We start from the raw sequence: 15,493 nt of genomic DNA, 5'->3' as shown, positions 1-15,493 counted from the left end.
CTTACCTTCTCTCCATCTAGGCTCTGAAATAGCATTGTTTTTTTCTTTGAATGTGGCCTACTTGTTTCAGTTGTAACTTCTTCCGAGCCTTGCCAATCCTTAGAGACTTCACTTTCAAACTCATTTAAGTGTTCAAGCAGAAATTGCTGCTTCTCAAATGCTATGTGCATTGTTTCGCTCGATCACTTTCATTTTCAGTAAACATCTTTCAAAACTTGCTGCTTTTCACTTACTTTTGAATAATGTGTCATTCTGTTGAATGCATTAAGCTTGTTGAGCATGTTCCCACTAGAATTGGCAGATCAGAACGAGGGCTGCGGTTTTCACGTCGTGTTTGCTCTAGAGTGGATGGGCATTTACCTGTGCATGTCCCATGGTTCTCTCTTGATTTTTAAGACAGAAGTTTGATGCTTTCAATGGTGCATCCTGTTTACAATGACGTTATCCAGCCTCTGTTATTAGCCATCAACATGTCCATTCAATCATCCTGAAACTCCGATGTTGTTTCCTTTGTGAAAGCCAAGGGACTTCTCCCTCTGAGCGCCACTTTCCCAGCACCGCAGAAAGCTCCCTCACCACCAGACTATTTCCCAAACACTTCCTGGGATGTACAAACTATAAGGTTTACACGCTCAGAGCAGTGATGGGCCACGGCCGGGCTTACACGCTCAGAGCAGTGACGGGCCACGGCCGGGCTTACACGCAGAGCAGTGATGGGTCAGGGCCGGGCTTACAGGCTCAGAGCAGTGATGGGTCAGGGCCGGGCTTACACACTCAGAGCAGTGACAGGTCAGGGCCGGGCTTCCACGCTCAGAGCAATGATGGGTCAGGGCCGGGCTTACACACTCAGAGCAGTGACGGGTCAGGGCAGGGCTTACACGCTCACGGCAGTGACGGGCCAGGGCCGGGCAGTCGGACAATGTGTGTGTTTCAAGTTCTTTCCAAAAACATCTGGTTTGCTCGAGTCAGTTTGACTTCTCTCATAGCACAGGAACTCTTTTCAGTTTTGATGGTTACTAAGCAGGTAACCACTGGGTTTGGACTAAGTGATAAGTGCAAAGTGAAGTTGCTGGAGTGAGAAAAAAAATGTTTCCCCTTGACTTCCTCTCATAATCCTCCTAAGAAAACTTCCAATCACCTGCCAGGTTGGGACAAAGAATGTCTGTCAAGACAAAAGCACCTGCCCTGGAACCAGCTGGACAGATCGTGCAGTTTCTATTCCATGACAGCTGTGAAAAGCGAGACTTGGAAACCTGCTAATTCAATCAGGAGCGGCTTAATACAATTTGACAGATTTCCAATATACATCAGGCTATGCTGCTATTTGGGAATAAAAATAAATTCCCACCACACAAACACAGCTTCAGGAGCAGCAGAAGCAGACTGCACATGCTGCCGGGGAGCCGGAAGAAACTGAAAATTAACAGAGCTGGCCTTCATCATACAAGAAAGAAATTAGAAAAGCGTCTACTGTCCAAAGCCAGGGCGTTCCCTGCATATTAGGGCAAAACCTTTGATGGACCGGAAGTCCCACTAGATAGTCCAGGCCACACACTCACCTTCAGATTTCTGGGTTCCAAATCAAACAGTAAATCTTTGAGGCTTATGTGCTGTAAGGTAATAAAGCTCCTACGGAAGCCGGCAACCTACGGCGGTGGTCGGGGGTGGGGCAAAGGGGAATCATTCCAATAAAGCAAACAGCCTCCTTCTTGACAAAAATACTGCAGGAATATCTCAGAGCAAGCCTTGGGAGTGCACGGGAATGCACTGCTTACCAAATATCGTAAAAGCACTTAAAGAACAAATTAGAACAGCAACAACAAGAAATGATGAGGTCATAAACATAATGCATCATTCAACGCATAAAACCCTTCAATTAAGAAAAGAAGTGATGGGTTCTGCCAGCAAAAACCTCCTCACAGGGCGGCCGCCGCTCCCTGCACTTGCTGGCCAACAGCATAGTTCTGCCCCAGGGTACCTGATCCACTGAGCATTCAGGGGAATGAACAATGCAAAATTTCTAAGTGAAATATTCCGATTTTAAAGACTGGCTTGAGACCAAGCCTACCTGTGGGTGTTTGGGCTGGGACTGTTTCAGCATCTGTCTGCTCCCCACGGTCCTTGTGCGCCATCAGCTCCCCGCAGCCACCTGCCAGGCACTGCTACAGTCACATCTGGTGGGTCAAGAATGTGTCTATGTAACATATTTGATGTGTAACATCTTGCAACATCATGTAGCAATTTTAAGCCAGTTTATGTAAAAAAAATAGCCACTCACTGTACTCTGAAAAATACTGTATACAACTGAGCATATATTTTACAATTCATCAATTATTTTTAAAATCTGAAAGTGTCATTATTTTTACTACAAATAATCAGTGAAATACTAGATGAAGAGCCCCAAAATGTGCTGTCTTTCCAAGTCATTCTCTCTGGGGACACATACACAAAACTGCATATGAGAGATAATTTTATTATTATTTTGTAACTGTTTTTTTTAAATTAAACAATATATCAGAGAGTTAACTCTGTCACCACTAAAATATCTCATTTTTAAGGGCTTTATAGAATTTCAGGATTATTATATTTATACAAAGAAACTAATATGTATTTTAAAAATAGTTATTTATTTAACCAGAATGTATTTGCAAACCTTCACCTTGCTTGTATTAGTTCACTGTCAAAAACAGTGAAACAACAAACATATATCTAATATATTTGTTCAATTGTGTGGCAGTTGTCTCTTGGGGATAATTTCCTAAGTCGTGCTTAAAAATGCATTTAGGTTCTGATGAATATTAGCAAATTACTTACAAAAATTCATACGAATCCATGTTCTTATCAACAAGGAGGGGATCCTTGTCATTTTGTGGTCTTGCAGGTCTTTCCGTTTTGACTTGTGGTTAACCTGATAAGTCTATGGTTTCGTGTGTATTTCCATTCATTGTCTAGTAATTGAGGTTTTTTTTAATATGCAAACACTATTTCTGATATTTACCTCCTTGTTCTCTGGGTCATTTTCTCTTTGGAATTACAAGAGTTGGTGACATATTGATGACCAATCTTCTACAAAACATACTCCAACAGTATCTGTCCCGATTTAGGATTATCTCACAGCACTGCTGCAGGTGCAGCGTTTGCCGTGCGGCCATTCCATTGTTGTGTCCTTATTTTGTAGCTAAGTTTTCTGAACTTTCTGTTTTCTTCAGTGAGGACGTTAGAATGAACTTTTTCATCTAAATTTCATTTCAAAATTTATATTTTTCTTGGATTGGTATTTATATTTCAATATCTATCAACTCCTTTTTTTAAAAAAAGAAATTTAGAATCTGTTTCAGTAAAATCTATTCCATCCCACCTATGTGTGTTATATTATCAAATCATTTCAACTGTGAAAATGTTATGCAGAGTATTTTTAAAATGAAGAGAGAAGATATTTTTTTCAATTCTCTGAAGTGTCTTAAGTTCTCAGAAATGCATCCTTCTGTGTGAACACAGACAAAGAAAAAATCACACTGCGTTTTCACTGGATTCTTACGGGACACAGTGAACTTAGACTTGTCTCTACAGCACCGGTCCTTCCTTGCCAAAAATAAGCAAAATTTCTTCATCTATAGGAATATATATATATATACATATATATATTCACCAACATATTTTAATGAATTTCTTCATAAGAAAAACACGTTTTGATGTGCATTTGATCGGTTCTTATTTAAAACAATATCCTTTCCAGTTTCAAGTAAAATTCCTCAATTGCTATTTTTAAGTCACAAGCACATTGTTTTGAACCTTTAAAAAAAATGAATTCTTTAACTATTAAGTGGCTTTATGCATATGCTTTGTTGAGATGAAAAGAATCAATATATACTACGGTGCAGTTGATATAATCACTGGTTGAGCAGTAAAGGTGATGCTCGCTTGGGTGGGGGGAGCATTGTAGCGTAGCAGCTTAAACCTCCACCTGTGACATTAGCATCACACGTGGGTATTGGTCCAAGATCTGTGTACTCCACTTGTGTTCTAGCTCCTTGCAAATGTGCCTGGGAAAGTAACAGAGGCCTGCCCAAGTGCTTGGGTCCCTACACCTGCATGGGTGAGGTACAGAACAGGCTCTAGGCTCCTGGTTTTAGGCTGGCCAAGTCCTGGCTTTGCAGCCATCCGGGGAGTAAACCAGCAGATAAAATGTTTTTCTCTGTGTGTGTTCCTGCCTTTCAAATAAATAAAAACAAAAAATAAGAAATCTTAAAAAAAGAAACGACGCTGCTTGGCAGGGGTCCAGTGCTGTGGAATGGCAGGTAAAACCATTGCTATTATGCCAGTATCTCATGCAGGCACCGATTCAAATCCAAGCCACGCTACTGCCAACCAAACTCCCTGCTAATGCTCCTGGGAAAGCAGAGGACTTACCCCCAAACCGATGCCGAACTGTCACTGAGACAATCATAATGTGCATGCACTCATCTCTCAAGGAAGCAAACAGATATATTTTATTCATCTACTTTACTCTGTACACTTGTATACAATTCTCTGGAGTTTATAGTCGCTCTTCTGTTCCCAGGACATATAAGCCTGAAAACACTTCCCAATAATGCATTGGTTCTTCTGTATTGGTAGAAAGGAGTCTTTTGTTGTTGTTGGCAATGTTGTTTGATTTCCCCAACATTTAGTTAGATAGGAGTGCAGTGCCTTTATTTCTTTTTCTCAGTTGCATTTACCTTTTAAAAGGCACAGTAATGGAGAACTGATCTTTCAGCCTCTGGGTCACCCCCAAGTGGCCACAACAATTGCACTGGGTCAGACCATAATCGGGAGCCTGAAGCCCCAGCTGGGGTCCTCCATCTGCCTCCCAAGCATGGCAGCAGGAAGCTGAATCAGAGACGGAGTGAGCGAGGCAGGGTTCGAACGACTGTGCCCCAGTGTCTACTGTGCGTGCCCAGTTCCCATACAAGTAACATACACAATCAGAACATCACTCCAGTGGGCGGAAGTCCACTTGGTTCTAATAAAGCCCAGCTTCACTTTCCTTATCCTTCTTTACAATGCCCCTTATAATGTAATCAATGTGCATAGATGTACCCATGTTTGTTTTAAATTTATCTCAAACAGCATTAACTTGGTCTTCCAGATTTTCTGTTCCAGATAATGTTATTGAAAGTTAATGGTGTGTCTTCTTGCGACATCAATTTAGGAGTCACACGTGCCAAAACAACATCATCACTGCTGAGTTTACATTTCATCTTTTTAAAAGAAGTCCTCTTGAGACACACAAATAATGGAAATTTCCAAAGTAGTACCAAATTCAGATAAACCTCAGGAGTTGCAAAATGAAATTTTAATTGTACTGAGTGAGATAGATGCCTGGGGGCACTCCAGGGGAAAACAAAATGTCTGGATGCATTTAGAGCAAATGAGACAGATGAGGGGGACCAGCACGGTGAGGCCGCAGGTTAAGCTGCCATTTGCAACAAAGCATCCGTGTCCAAGCTCCAGTCTGATTCCCAACTGCTCTGTCTCCAGTCCAGCTCCCTGCTGGAAAAGCAGTGCGCAATGACCCAAGGGCCACTCTGGGTTCTGGTTGTGCTTGGAGGCACTCATGGCTCCTGGCTTCCACTGGCTCCACTGCGCCACACTGTGGTCACCTGGGGAGTGACACACAGGAGGGAGATCTCTCTGTGTTTGTTTCTATTTCCTATGTCTTTGCCTTCTAATAAACAAGCAAATAAATACATCTTTTAAAAAATGAAAAGTGTAATTACAGAGATAAATGTTAATGACCAAAAGAAGCTTACTCTGCATTTTTGATCATTTTGTGGCTCTTGTGTTGAGTTTGATGGCTTGATGATGACAGTGACAAGTCCGGTGTGCTGAACAGAAGTTTCCAAGTCTTTCTTCTCGCTGAGAGAAGTCAAGCAAGTTGTCTTCTTTCGCTGGACAGCACATTTTTTCCCCCTTTTTCTTGCTTTCCTTTTGATAATTTCTGAAAGAAAACCCTGAGTCTCAGAACAGAACGTACTATAGGAGTTACACTTTACGTGTAGAAACAATTTCTGGAAATGGAGCTAAATGGAATTCCTTCACACATAAGACTGACTTCAAAAAAATAATATACTTTGAAAAATTATTTATGTGTGCATTATCGATATGAATTGTATATCCTGCAATATTTCCAAACAACAAGGAAATAATCAATTAAAATATGATGACTATATGTGTAAAAATAAATTGAAATTCCAGAAGTGATAATATGCACTATAAGCATGTTAAAATAATAGAGAGGATTATCAGACTAGAATCACAGAAAACAGAAATCTCAGGAAAAAAGATTATTATGAAGCACATTTCCTTCACTGTCTAGAAACGGTTTTTGTTAGTGGCTAATGCTAGCATTTTTGCTTCCTTTTAAAGCAATCCTACAGGAAACAGTGACCCATCACACTGCCACACTGCCACCACAACAGTTATTGGGAGTCATTCAGTCACCATTTGCCTTTGATAGTGCTTCCCCAATGCTGGAGGAATGTTGAAGACAATCTGTTTGTTGACACGTGTTTTTGGTCCTCTTTGATCTCTAATAAAATAGTCAAATGTATTTTGACTTATGAGTAAATTTCATTTGCATTTACTGAACATGATCAGCCCTTCAGAGGCTGCTCAGCTTACTTCTTAATACACTTGCAACTTAGCAAATTTTCTGGGCATCGAAAGGGAGTATAGAGTGGTAATAAAAGACCAACATAAAAGGAACAATCCCCGACTCACAGGCACATACACACTAACTAACAACCAGCAGTGACTCAACACAATTTTCTAGCAAAACATGTTAGGATTCTAAGTCTTTTTCTTAAAATAATTGTTTTCATCCCTGAAATGACATTTTGAATTCAGTACTAGTCTTTCACCATCTCCACTTTACACATGAATAAACAGGTTAGCAAGGAACAAAAAGTCAGACCCAAAGACTCTGGTTTTAGTCTGTGCCAACCCTGTTACTCCTACCAGCTCACCTCTGAAGAATTTGCACTCTTGGACCCAGCCCAGTAACTCAAAACTATCCTCCCCTCACAAATGCAGGGATTCCTCATGGGCACCAGTTCATATCCTGGCTACTCCGCTTCCCATCCAGCTTCCTGCTTAAGGCCTGGAAAGGCAGAGGAGGATGGCCCAAAGCCTTGGGACCCTGCACCTGCATGGGATCAGCTCAGCTTTGGCTGTTATGGCCACTTGGGGAGTGAACCAGCAGATGGAGGATCTTTCTCTTTGTCTCTCCTTCACAATAAAATCCATCTTTTCAATAAAAATAAAATCAATCTTTTTTTTTTTTCAAAGAAAAGAGAGAATTTACACTTTATTCTTTGGTGTTCCTCTACTGCCTGCTCTGTCCCTCTGGGAACAATGTAAGTCATGAATCACCAGTTAGGTTTGGGAGTAGTGCCCTCCACTCCGTAAAATAATCAAGTCTTCCTTCTCCAAGATGGGAGATATGTGGAGATAGCCCATCTAAATCTTTATAGTTAATTCCCACCTTTCTGTTTCATGTTTCAAAATCTTTGGCACCAGTGTGGATGCTCGATTAGCTAATCCTCCACCTGCAAGTGCTAGGATCCCATATGTATGCCTGTTCATGTTTTGTCTGCCCCACTTCCCATCCAGCTCCCTGTTTGTGGCCTGGGAAAGCAGTGGAGGATGACGGACCAAAGCCTTAGGGAGACCTGGAAGAAGTTCCTGGCTACAGATTGGCTCAGCTCTGACCATTGTGGCCATATGGGGAGTTGACCAGCAGTTAGAAGATCTTTCTCTTTGTCTCTCTTTCTTTCTGCCTTTTCAATGAAAATAAATAAATCTTTAAAAAAAATCTTTGTACCTCTCTCTGACCATATATGTGAGCTTCATTTAGCTATAAATTAAAACACTCTGCAAATATTTTTGATGAGTTTCACATCCCACATCCACAGCATACAGCAATCTCTTGACTCTACTTTTAGAATAAATCCACACCAGACATTTCTCATCAGGCCCTTGTGTCCACACCTCTCATCCCTGCCCGCAGCCAGTCAAGTTGCCTCTCTGCTCTCACCTTGCCAGGACACATCCCTACCCTCAGATGGCAGAATTCTGTTGAAATCTGGTCCAGCAATGCCATTCCTTCCAGCAGCTCCCTGCAACAGATCTTCCCAGGGATTTAGTGGGCGTTCCCCCAAGACTTGATCTGCTCTCATCGTCCTCCAGTCATCACGCCCCAGTGACACGGACCTTGTCAACATCCTTCCACATGGCAGGCATTCGCCCACTGCAGTGCCCTAGTGCTTCTGTCCTCTCACCTGGGAAGTGCTTTGGCCACATATGTGCATAGCTAATTTATATTTATTGAAGTTATCCTTAAGTCCAATATTTTCCATTAGACTTCCAATGACAGCTTTATTTACACGTGTAAGTTCATCCCATTCCTGATCTCTAGCACTTATTTGTTTTTTTATTATATCAGCAAACATATTTTGAATCTAAAAAAGAATAAAGGTGATCTCACAGAAGATAAAAATATAATAGTGGATACCAGAAGCTGGGGAGGGCGGGGGGAGATAAGGAAAGTTTGACTAGCAGATAAGATGTAGCTAGCCAGCTCCATGAGCCACTGGCATCTCTTAGCTAGCCAGCATTACCAACTTTTGGTGTTAACATTGCACCATAGGGTGACTAATAGCATAACGATAATTTTCTCTGAAAAACGCCTAATGGGGTCAGTAGGGTGAATAAACGAACTAATTATCCCACAGGGGTGCTGGCTCATGGCCCAGCTGCTCCACTTCCAGTCCAGCTCTCTGCTTAACGGTCTGGGAAATCCATTGTGGCTAGATGCGGAGTGAACCAGCAAACGAAAAATCTTTTTGTTTCTCCTTCCTTCTCTCTGTAAATCTGCTTTTCCAATAAAAGAGGATAAATATTTTTTAAAAATCTAAAAGACTTTGAAAGTTTTTACCATAAAGAGATGTGAAATGCATAAGGAGATTGCTGTTTGCCCTGAATGACCAGTATACAGAGCAGGCACATACTGAAACATCACACTGCACATATGCACAATTTATATGTCTCCCTTAGAAGCTGCACAAAAATATTCTCACATATGATGCCTATAAATGTTATCTGTGCACTCTTCCTAACACTCGAATATAACTCTAACGGTAGGAAATTCATCCATTGCCTCCATTCCATTATCCCAAACTCTGTGAATGGGGCTTGGAACATAGTAGGTGATAAGATCGTTTTGTTGAGTAAATGAGTGAAACTAACACTTTAGTGGTAATCCTTGTTCCTGGAAAATTTCTAAGATTTTCACTTTATTATTTCATTCATCTTCACAGAAAACCCATGCTCACATTTAATTAAAACCCTGGCACACTAGCATTACTAAAATGACCCAAGTTTTTCTGTAGAGTGTTGATTATAGGAACAAGGAATAAAATAAAGAGACAATTATGTAAGATGTTCTCATCTCTGGGTTTCAGGTCAGAAAAGCGCTTTTTCTTTTTTAAAGATTTATTTTTAATTTTATTTGAAAGAGATACAGAAAGAAAGACAACGATATCTTCCAGTTGCTGGCTCACTCCCTAAGTGGTCCCCATGGCCAGAACCCAGTCGATCTGAAGGCAGGATCCATGTGATCTGAGTCTCCCATGTGGGCACAGGGGCCCAAGAATTTGTGCCATCCTCTGCTGCTTTTCGAGCCACGACATGAACTGGCACCCATACGGGATGCTGGTGTCGCACATGGAAGCAGAAGCCTAACCTACTAAGCCTACTGAGCTGGCCCCAGTGATGTGTTTTTGATGATCAGTTTTGAATAATGAAATATTATAATGCTTTTTAAATACGAAAAGTGAACTCTAAAGGACAACTTTGTTCTAAGCACCAATCTCCCACAAGGTTCTTCCCTAGACCAGCCCAGGGAATGGCTGTGGTGTGGATGTGCATGCTGACAGCAGGAGGTGGTCAGCTTTGGGACTGGCATGAGACCTGAGGCTTAGCCCAGGCTGGTGCTGGCACCCTGATGGAACGAGTCCAGAGAGCTCCCGTGCCATTTCTACCACACAGGGTCACAGCAAGAAATGCCGTACAGGGCGACTTCGAAGAGCTGACAGAAACTGGCCCGAATGATAAGAACGTCTGGGTGCAAAAAACGAAATCCTTGCATATTTTTACATGCATTTTCCTAAGTTTTTGAAGACCCCTCAAATGTACTCATTTCAGAATACATTTCTTTTAATTCCATTTCCCACTTCTTTTTGAAACACTGCATTCATGAGCCACGAAATGACTCAACCCCAAACCTCGGACCACGCCAGGTCTCGGGCTGGTCAGCCTCCAGAACAATGAGCAAAAAACTGACACTGACAGAACTGTGTTACAGGGCAGAAGCTGACAACAGAGACTGTGCCATCCGCTGCCTGCTGGCATTAAGCCACCTTACAAGTATGAAATACCACTAGCAGGAAAGGTAAACTCAACCTGTGAGCTGACTTGATCTGTAAGAAGAGGCACACATTACAGAAATAATAATAATGATAGTATTACGATGATGAAGGCATTCTCAGTTATGTAATTTTGTCATCACAGTAACTCTGTGAGAAAGGTTTTACAAACATCATCACTTCCATTTCGTGGACAAGAAAATACAGTTTAGAAAGCTTACGTTGCTTTTCCAAGGCCACATAATTTTCAGAGCTGGAATTCAAAAAGTAGGGCTCTTTTCAACCAGCATCTCACACACAAAAAAAAAACGCTGAAAAATGTCTCTCAACACAGCCGTTTCCTGTTGAAAGATACAGAAGGAATATGTTGAAACTAGAATCATTTTAAAACTGCAAAGCCTATGCTTTATTAAGCGTCCACCGAAAGAATGAAGCCAGCAACTAAAGCTAAAGGCAGCTCCTTCAGACCCTCCTCCGGGCTGCGGGGCAGAGTGGAGGCTGCAGACACCGAGCAGCTCACCCTCCGAGCTCTGTCTGGCTGTCATCCTGACTTCGCCCTGTGCAATCGGGGAAGTTCTGTTCCTGGTCTGCACTCACAAACGGCACAGGGCTCAGGAGCCGTCGCTGTGCTGCATCACGGAACAAGGTGCCGCTGGCCCAGTGTCAGAGGATTCCGTGGGAAGATTGGAGCTTTCACAGAGAAGTCCATCCTGTTCTCTGCTACAAACCGGAGTAGTCTTCACAGCATTCAGTGTGTTTTTAGTTTTAGTCCCGGGTAGCTAAGATGTCTTCAACACTCTGCTTTCCTCAGAGCATCATCAACATCCTGCACCATGACCCCATGCTTGCCTGGCAATGGTTGGAAGGGAATGATCATTCTAGAAAGAGGAAGGCTAACTCCAGGATCAGAAGATGTCGTTACCTGCACTTTTACACACATCACAGCTTCCCCTGTGTTTGCTTTCAAATACCTAATATGATAAAGAGGACCATGGAGGGACCTTTTTTTGGTATGCTTTCATTATTATTAAAGTACCATTAGCAGTAATCTCCCATTTTTTATGCAGTTTCTTGGGGCTTCACTTGTTACATTCCAACTAGAGATATTACAAGTTGGAGCTTACAAGGTTAGTTTTTGCTTTCTGGATTTTTCTTCTTTCATTCCCCTGCAGAGCTGTGTGGAAAGAGCACAACAGGCTGGGTCCAGCTCGAACCCAGCCCAGCCGTGCCCACGGAGAGGAGGTTCAGTGAATGCCTTCCGGGTGCCTGCAGCCACTGCCTCTGGAGCAGCTTGTAAGTGCAGCCACTTGGGGAGTCCCGCTAATCGTGCCCCATGCCTCCCTTCTATTAGGATAACATGACATACATCAGAATGTACAAGCTGCTTCTCAGAAGCTGATTTCCCCTAAGGCTGCTTGTCTCTATGGCCCCAAGTATAGGTCATCATCATGACTCATTTTAATGTGTGGTCTGTGATCAGACCTTGAAGCATTCCCCACATGATTTTAAAAATATCACAGCAACCTACTTAGCTGATTCCTCCAGGAAAGCAGTGGGTAGCCTATGGAGCTTAGAGAGTTCTGAGTTTGCCCAGCACTGTCAATTTAACAGCATCTGAGACTCACAGCCCTGTCTCCAATGTGCAAAACTTCCATGCTATTTCACACTCTGTGACCTCAGTGTCTCTCCATCCTCTTGTCCTTAGACAAGGCTCAGGTAAGCCTCAACCACTACGACAAACAGCACTCCACTGCCTGGACCAGTGCTCCATGACCAGTGACTCCAGGACACTGACAGTCCCTGGTTGAGCGGCATTTGGTCTGGGAAGCTTCATACACATCTGCGTTGTGCTTCTGTGAGATGATTCATGACTTCATTGAAGTATCAAGGGCAATGGAAACTCTGAAAATGCTAGAACCATGGCTGAAAGCCTGTATTCAAATGACACATCTGTATCTTCTCACCTTAGGCAACTGGGGATGAAACAGCCCAGCATCACAGATCGAGTAAGGTCAGTTCTCACACAGTTCCATTTCCTTTTCCATCTGAAACAGAGGTGGAATCACATCTTCCATCTGCCCCAAGAAAAGAGAGGAAGAAGAAGATGGAAGAAAAACGTCACCCACAGGAAAAGGGCAGGTCATCCCAGATATGTAAATGCTTGCTGTTTCTAAGCAACCCAAGCCCAAGCGAGGGAATGGCAAGAGCCCTGTCTCTGTCCCTTCAACATCACTGTTTACGCCAAGCAACAAGGCTGAGTGCTGACTCGGATACAGCAAAGGATGTGCCTTAGTCTGGAGGGCCACCACAAGGCACCCCCGCCTGGCACCTTCCATGGCCCTCATTTCTTCTCTCACAGCTCTAGAGGTTAGCAGACCAAGACCAACGATCCAGCTTAAAGGAATTTCTGGCTGCCCACAGGGGGCTGTGGTGGGGTGGGGAGTTCTCCATGTCTTCTCATAAGGACTCCAATCCTGCTGGACTGGATGCCCACCTGAGGACACCACCCAAATGACCTCCTTGCTGGCTCCATCTGGAAATACCACCACCCTGGGAATTAAGTCTTCGACATGAGCATTGTGGGAGCGTGGATACAAATACTCTGTTAGTAACTGATCTATGATGTAAAAGTATATCTACAATAAATATGGTGAACTCTGATGGCTAGAGAACACTGTATGGGAGGGATGGCGTCCCTGTGGGGTGGGGAGGGTGGGCGCATTTAAAGGAGTGCTAACGTTTGCAGTTTTTCTTGTGAAACCTTCTGATATGTTTGAAGGCTTTTGTTTAACGAGAATGTTTCATCAGTTTCCACAAGATACATTTTCACAGAAAACGTATTTCACTTCTTTGCTGGGAGCTGCATGGTCTTACAGCGCCAACAGATACAGGAAGTAATTCAGGAATACACTTCCCATGTCTCCAAGGTCAGGATGATAAAACCATTTAAGGGTGTACACACGTACACACACACACACACAGAGGCATATGAATACCATGTTATGCCTATGAGCTTTGGAATGCTGAAATCTCAATGTATGCACATTGAAATTTACACTTCAAACATTTGTATTCACCGTTTGTTCAGTCATCCAACATGCTGAACAGTAGCCACTGAGCATTTCCTATGTCAGAAATGAAAAATAAAGATGTAGATAGAGGAAATACAGGAAAACTCCATTTGTGGCTGAATATTAAGGTTGGGAGATGACAAGAGAGAACAGAAAATGGCCGGAGGATGCAATCAGGCCAGCGGTGCCTGGCAGTGAAGGTGGCACCTGGCAGGACCTGGCCTGCGACGGGGAGGAAGAGGAGCCGCCTGTTTCTGGCACAGGTATAGCCCTGTCTCTCTGTTGGACAGCGCCAGTCTGCACATGGATGCTCCTAGCTTACATCTGTATGCAAAACAAAGAGCTGAGGTGACCCCATACACCGCCAGTCTGTCAGCTATATGAATCACCTATAAATCATACGTCAATCATACAGTCCAGAAATTTAGCATCTCTGGATTTGCTTCTAAATTGTAATGACAAGGGTGACCAACAAGTGGAACACATTTTTCTCATATTAAAAAGTGAGACTTGGAAAAAAGACCTGCAAAACAGTCATTGGACAAGTGGCCACGTAGACAAAGAATTTTCCAGAAAAAGGAGCAATATATGTCTCACGTGTGCCAGGCAGTGGCTAAGGGCGAAAGGAGCAGATGGGGACACTGGTGCACAGCGGCAGATGACAGAGCCTGACAGAACCCTGCGAGGACTTTGTGGTTTGTTCGGTAAGAAATGGAGTCATTTGCAGGCTACTGACCCTGGGAGAAACCAGACCTGACCCTAGGCTGAAAGGAACACGGTGCCTCCAGGAGGTAAGATGCCAAGTTGGCAGACACTCAGAGTAGAAAAGGAGGACCCGTGATGAGGCTCTGTGCGGGCGAGACACCTGCTGGCTGGAGCCAGGGATGAAAGCAGGCGTGTGTGCTCAGGAGCGCGAGCCAAGTCCTCACAGACAGAGACGGGGAGGGAAGGAGTGCGGGACGGACGGCTAAGGACTGGAAGGGTGAAGTGGCTTCATGTACAAACGTGTCTGCCTGTGCGTGTAATGCACATACAAGTCTAATCATAGATATATCTGCACATGTGTATAAATGATATATGCCAGCAAGTTTGTGTGAAAATGAAATAAAATTTCTTTTGAAATTCATGCATAGTTTTTTTTACAAAATGCATTTTTGAAATGATTTTCTATTTATTTGAAATTTGCACTTATGGGAGGAGGGGGAGAGAGAGGATTCAATCTACTGGCTCATTTTCAAACGGCTGCCAAGAGTCAGGGCTGGGAGCTTCAGCTGGGTCTCCCTCACTGGTGCACGGCTCAAACAACCTAGGCCAACTTCCTTTGCTTTCCCACGTCTACTCGTAGGAAGTAGGAGGAGAAATGGAGCAGCTGGGATTCCCACCAGATCCACATGGAATGCCTGTGCTCAACGTGGCTGCCTACCATGGCACCAGCTCCACAAAACACATTTCCTAGCATTTTTTTTTAAAAAAAGATTAGTTTATTTTTATTGGAAAGGCAGATATACAAAGAGGAGGAGAGACAAAGAGGAAGATCTTCCATCTGCTGGTTCACTCCCCAAGTGACCACAATGGCCAGAGCTACACCAATCCTAAGCCAGGAACCTCCCCCAGGTCTCCCACACAGGTGCAGGGTTCCAAGGCTTTGGGCCGTCCTCGAATGCTTTCCCAGGCCACAGGTAGGGAGCTGGAAGGGAAGTGGGGCCGTTGGGATTAGAATTGATGCCATATGGGATCCTGGTACATGTAAGGCAAGGACTTTAACTGTTAGGCTAACACGCTAGACCCTCCTATGAATTTTTGAAAACTATTTATAAAAAGCATTGTCACATATTTAAAAAGTTTGTTCTACTCACAGTTATTTCTGTGACAATTATTTGATTTATCACAATGCAAAATACAAAGTAGTCAGAATAATGCCAGCTACACAGCAAGATAAACATTTGTTATTTCAAT

General features: G+C 43.2%; 1 long non-coding RNA gene across 4 annotated transcripts in view; it reads right to left on the bottom strand.

Moving 5' to 3' along the window:
* Positions 1-380: 380 nt before the first annotated feature.
* The window catches only part of LOC121155489, a 63,276-nt gene continuing 48,163 nt past the window's right edge, over positions 381-15,493 (bottom strand). For 3 of the 4 annotated variants that reach the window (XR_005883669.1, XR_005883671.1, XR_005883672.1), the window contains 4 exons: positions 12,431-12,541; positions 10,688-10,807; positions 5,793-5,980; positions 2,002-2,174 (listed from right to left, as the gene is read on the bottom strand). This is a non-coding gene — a long non-coding RNA (uncharacterized LOC121155489). Of the gene's footprint in view, positions 427-2,001; positions 2,175-5,792; positions 5,981-10,687; positions 10,808-12,430; positions 12,542-15,493 lie in introns of those variants that run through there. The other variant, XR_005883670.1, reaches the window with a different exon arrangement.

This window comes from Ochotona curzoniae, unplaced genomic scaffold, assembly GCF_017591425.1.
Source record: "Ochotona curzoniae isolate NIBS_2020 unplaced genomic scaffold, NIBS_Ocur_1.0 contig_2927, whole genome shotgun sequence".
Lineage (NCBI taxonomy): Eukaryota > Metazoa > Chordata > Mammalia > Lagomorpha > Ochotonidae > Ochotona > Ochotona curzoniae.
The sequence above is the reverse complement of the archived record's forward strand: the minus strand, read 5'-3'. Positions and strand labels throughout refer to the sequence as shown.